Source organism: Mercenaria mercenaria, chromosome 3 (genome assembly GCF_021730395.1).
Source record: "Mercenaria mercenaria strain notata chromosome 3, MADL_Memer_1, whole genome shotgun sequence".
Classification (NCBI taxonomy): Eukaryota; Metazoa; Mollusca; class Bivalvia; order Venerida; family Veneridae; genus Mercenaria; species Mercenaria mercenaria.
In genome coordinates this window covers 60,585,823-60,591,959 of record NC_069363.1, presented here as the reverse complement: position 1 = coordinate 60,591,959, position 6,137 = coordinate 60,585,823, and positions in this window count along the sequence as shown.

The window sequence follows — 6,137 nt, the reverse complement described above, 5'->3', positions numbered from 1 at the left end:
ATTCTGCTATTACTCAAACACTTACGCCTTACAGTTTAACTCGTCCTTTCAGTGAAAATCTGGGAAAGCATTTGTTGAATTTTTTGTTGTAAACAAAAGTTCTGCCATGAAATTATTGCCTGCATCTGTTTTTAAATGGAAAATATCTACATTAATGTTACTTTTCGCCCTGTGAAAATGGCTAAATCTAGACTTGTCTTACCCAGAGAGAAAGATGTCGTTTTTTACATGATATTTGCCTTGTTGATTCAGAGTATTTAGAATAAAAAAATTAGGACATATTTTAATGAAAATAGCAAGTCAAAACTGTAAACTGTTGCCTGAAAATATTTGTTTATGATATTGCTCTGTTCTTCACCATTTAAATGCGTGTTAAACCTAGATGATTTTCTGCAGTTTTATCTAAAAGTTCGGAATACTAAATGTAACTTCGTTGTCGGCCTTTTTAAAAAAAATATTGTTATTTTAATTTAAATACATTGTATTTTTCACACATCAGTTTTAAGATTAAATTTAATAAACTAATTTTTGGAGTTTAAACAACAATTTCGTTTGAAACATTCCCTACGTTCAAGAAGAATGTTTGTTTCTGTATGTAGAAATCTGACATTATAAACAATAATTATAATTATGGCTCTACAAGATTAAGAAAAGTGTCAGCTTTCTGTTATTTTCCATTTTTTTTTATTCAAATCCAACAAAAATCGGCCCTTTGATAAAGGTTTGAAGTTACGTGGTAAAATATTTCTTCAGGGAAGTGAGCTCGAGTTAATTCATGATAATTTAGCATATCACCACATGCAGTCGCATGCTGTTTTTGCTTATGAATCCCTTTAGATCAATATCTGATCATCTAATTATCGCCACTAAACATGTGACTGGTAAACCCTTTGAACAATAAGTGTTATAGCTCCATGATTAATTTGAGGTAATATGCTAATTACGCGCTAATCGATAGTGGCGAAAACAAAATATCGATCGCTAACGACTGGTCGATATTTACAGGTATGGACGACAGCACAGTACAGATAAATGTACTGATTTATACGGAGTTTCTACTCCCCGTATTAGACCTTCCTGATTAAGGATGTAGGATCGTTTTTTTTCTAACGTTAAGAATTTTTTCATACTCTGTGAGCTCTACGTATTAGACCTTCCTGGTGAGCTTGAAGAACATTAGTTTCTAAGACAAATAAGAGAAGAAAAAGCACAGGTCACCGAACTTGATTTAATTTCATAGGGCATTTTCTTCACCCACTGATTAAGCATTTCTGAAATTTTATAAAATTTAAAAAATGGTGGTACATCATAAAGCATAAATAAATAACTTGAATACTCCAGCTCTGTTTGGAGTCCATATACTAAACAAAACATCCATAAAATTGAAATTGTTCAGTGCCACGCGATGGGTTTCCAATGATTACTCCACATAAGCAGTCTCTCCACTGGGATGGCGTTCGCTTGAAGACAGAAGATCTGATGCCAGGCTACTTAAGTTTTATAAAATTGTAAGTGGACTGGTTGCAGTGCCAATGCCCCCTTAAGTTATATCCCCTACCCGCTTCACTAGACACACTGGGCTCACCGTGCATCTAAGAGATTTATGTTGAAAAGATGTTTAAAAGCTGGTGATTTTTTTATATCTTTAGTTATGTTTGTTTTAATTTATATTTCCTGGAAAATATAAAGTGCTATGTTAAAAACTTTTATTATGCCCCCTTCGAAGAAGGAGGGGTATATTGTTTTGCAAATGTCGGCCGATCTGTCGGTCGGTCGGTATGTAGACCAGTTGGTTTCCTGATGATAACTAAAGAACACTTGAGCCTAGGATCATGAAAGTTAATAGAGAGGTTGATCATGGCCAGTAGATGATCCCTATTGATTTTGAGGTCAGTTAGTCAAAGGTCAAGGTCACACTGACCTGGAACAGTTAAACGTTTTCCAGATGATAACTGAAGAACATTTGGGCCTAGGATCATAAAAGTTAATAGGGAGGTTGATCATGACCAGCAAATGACCACTATTCATTTTGAGGCCAGTAGGTCAAAGGTCAAGGTCACAGTGACCCAGAACAATTAAACAGTTTCCGGATGATAATTCAAGAACGCTTGGACCTAGGATCATGAAAGTTGATAGGGAGGTTGATCATGACCAGCAGATGACCCCTATTGATATTGAGGTTAGTAGGTCAAAGGTCAAGGTCACAGTGATCCGGAAGAGTTAAACAATTTCCGGACAATGACTCAAGAATGCTTGGGTCTAGGATCATGGAAGTTGATAGGGAGGTTGGTCATGACCAGCAGATGACGGCTAAAGATTTTAAGATCAGTAGGTCAAAGGTCTCATTGGACCAGAACAGTTCAACTGTTTCCAGAGGATAACTCAAGAACGCTTTAGTCTACTATTGATTTTGAGGTCAGTAGGTTAAGGTCAAGGTCACAGCGTACCAGAATAATAGAACTTTTGTGTACAGTGACCAAATAGTTTCTGTTCCTTGTGCAATTACTGAATGCATCAAGGGGTGATTTCGTGTTCTACGAGCTCTTGTTTCAGATGTAGCGGAACATTATATATATCAGTCAGAAAAATATCAGAACCAAATCTGATCTACTTTCATAGATATTTGAAATTACCGACCCCACCCCATTGTACATCTTACATCAGTTTTAGGCAAATGCCAGCCAAAATAAAGGATGAAAAAATCGCAACAAGTAGAATTTGTTTGATAAAATGATAAATTATTACCCATATTTTAATTATCTATCATTATTTTTGGCAAAAACTTTGTTAGAAAGAAATATTGGAAGAAACATTTTTCAAAATGGCGGATTTCCTGAAAAAAGAAACGCTCGTACATCCTTAAGGAAATGCCGGTAAATGATTTTGGTAAAGAAAAACATCACAACTTGTTTCTGCTAGGTTTAAGAATGGGCGATTATATTGGAACATGTAAAAGAAACTGCTGGTTTTAAAAACGCAAATATACATTTGTCATCTTTTGAAATGAATTTTAAGGGGACGCATATTGCTACATTCACAGTTCATACAGCAATGCGGAAGGGGTGCATATTCAAGAAATCGATGGTGGGAAAATAAAAAACATATTCCTAAACTGATATAATACTGATGGACACCTGTAATATTCAGTATTTTGTGGATAAGGATGTGGTACTATGAATGTAATAGGAAAACAGAGGTGTTTGTGAAAGTACATTCAACACAAAATATTAAGCTTTTGTATAAGGAAAAAACAGGTTTTTTACAATAACAGTGTTCCAAATAATGTTGAAGGGATGAGATTTTCTTTCTAACACACCAGGTTTGCTTAAACATGTAAAAATTTAACGCCACGTCAGTTCATATCGGGATGGACGCCATATTTCTCATTGACAAAAAATGTAAACAAAAAAATCAGAGTGGAATTAGCATTGCAAGGACATAACATGACATTCTACACAATGAATACCTTAGAACAGATATCTAAGATGCTACACAGGTCAGGAGGGTTAAATGCATAATGTCGATCACTTGAAATTCATCTTGAAAAGGTGGTTAATTTTAGTTTGTTTACATGGTTTTTAATTTTCCCACGACTTCTCGGCGATTCACTGCAAATGTATTACTGTGCCGGACGAAAGGTAACTCTAATAAACAACGGGAGACAACTTAGGTGTCAGCAGGTGTACGATTTTTAAAAAAAACATGTCGATGATTATAATTTGTTATCAAATAATGAATCCTATTCAGATATTCGTCTTTAATATTAGAAAATTATTAATTTCTGAGGACATTTGTCAAAAAATATTACTTACAGTGGACTACTTTGCGCATCAAACTGGTTTCCGCTTCAGCTGTGAGGCACTTCCGTTATACTTTTGACAACAATAACAAAACACAAAATGAATCAATAAAGTCACTTATAAACCGACTGCTACTTAAATCAGTGTAGGTAAAGTTGTTGTTACAACATTATACATGTTCGTTACGTTATGAGATAAAGTTTATCTTGAACTGCATAATCCATTAACTACGTTTACATGATATTGCATTTACAACTTATTTGACCCCATTTTTTTACGTGAATGACAGCATTCTCGTGCAACTCGTGCAAACAGAGTTATGAAAAGTATGGTGGAGAATTCAAGGACAAATTATAAATGACATTAAAGTGAAGATAACTGTATATTCGTCCAGTTTTGATCATTCATTGACATTCCTGCTGTGTATTAAGTAACTTTTGTGAACAAGATTAGAATGTTGCTTTTGCACATATACACATTGATTGGACCTCTCAACCAAATTTCATACCTTATTTTAAGGATTTTTAAGACAGTAGATTTTCAAAAGTTTGTTGAATGTGTTTTGATATTTAAGTGCATTGCAGTTCATGAATACCAAGTTAAAAATTAATAATGGCAACATTTCTAGGCCTTTATTGTAAGCCACTAGACTTCTGTAATGATAAATGTTTAATGTATTAAGGGGAATATACTCTTTTAGTTTTGTAATGTGGCATTCCTTGACCACCGTATCTTTTCTTATGCACTACTTTGTAAACAAACTAAATAATGTGTTTTAGCTCACATATGCCAAATGAAAAGCAAGACAGTGAACTTATTTCACATTCTTTCTTTAAATTAGAATCTGTAGGACATTGATAAATGTTTGGACAAAGTGAAGCACTATTATTTTCGCACCAAAAAGTCTTAATTGTTGACTTTGAATGTACACAAGAAGTCTTATGTAATTCAACAATAACTTTCTTGTTTCAGTTTTTCTCATTTTTATTTTAGTGAGCAATCCTTTGTGTACTTATAACAGTTGAAACAGTATTCATTTCATTTACCAAAACCGTGTACTTTTTTGCAGATAAATTTTATAATACCCCACCCACTTTTTTTCTAATTTCAAAGTATGCGTCCCCTTAAGGCAATAAAGAACCCTGATGCACCAGATGGTGATGTGATAAATAAGATTAATATGTCTGGTGGTCTTGATTATATGTAAAATGAATTTTTATTGCTGGTAGAAATGTATAAACTTGTACCTGTGTTACATAAACATTTTAATAGATTGTTCGATAGAGGCTACTTTCCTGAGCCATAGTCTGCCGGTTACATCGTATCTGTACATAAAAAGTGAAATGTTAACTTGTTGATAATTATCGTGGAAATACATTATTGAGCTGTTTGGGTAGGCTGGTTACAATATACTTAATAACAGACTCAGAAACAGGGTTAAAGAATATAACGTGTATGTCGAAGCTCAGGATGGATTTCGTGCACATATGAGTACAATAGATAATATTTTTGTGTTACTTGGATTAATATATATTAATCAAATGTTAAACCAAAGAGCTATTAAATTTTTCATTAAACCATGAAAAACAATTATATGCTTTATTGACTTTTCAAAACAGTTATGATATAAATTGGTCAAGTTAGATCTTAGAGGTAATATTTAAAACATTATGTAGTCATTGTATCAAACAGTTAAATCAAGAGTAAAGTATGGATAAATGGAGTGAACGACTGGCTTTAGGTTATTTAGCAGTAATTCTGTCAAATATGTGCTTTCGTGGTGTAGTCGAAAAAAGTCCGTAATAAAAAGATCTTTTTTTTATTTTTAGCGCATTTGCGCGTAAACCGGGGGCCAAATGAAATTATTTCACTCGTAGAACGTATTTTACATAAAATAAGACAATTTTCATGCTTATATTTGCATGCTTTCGGGTTATTAACATAGCAAAATTAGCACAGGTGATTAGAAAACACTAGTAGAGCAATATTTTTTAGAAACATCTCGAATTTCAGGTTCATGTCATATTTAGAATATTTTACAAACAATAAGTTTTGTCAGTTATTAGTAAGATTAAGAGTTTATTCTCATTTACTATAAACAGAAGCAGGGCATTGGTAAAGAACAGCAGCTACACCATTAAATGAAAAATTATGCCATGTTTGCAACGTCTAAAAAGACGAGTATCATTTTATTATAGAATGTGCAATGTATACTAAACTTAGACACACATACATACCATCGAAATATTGGAGAAGACTAAATATGTATAAATTTGTGGATTAATGAAATAACATAATAAGTAAGATTGAAAATGACGATGTAATCTAGAGTTTGCT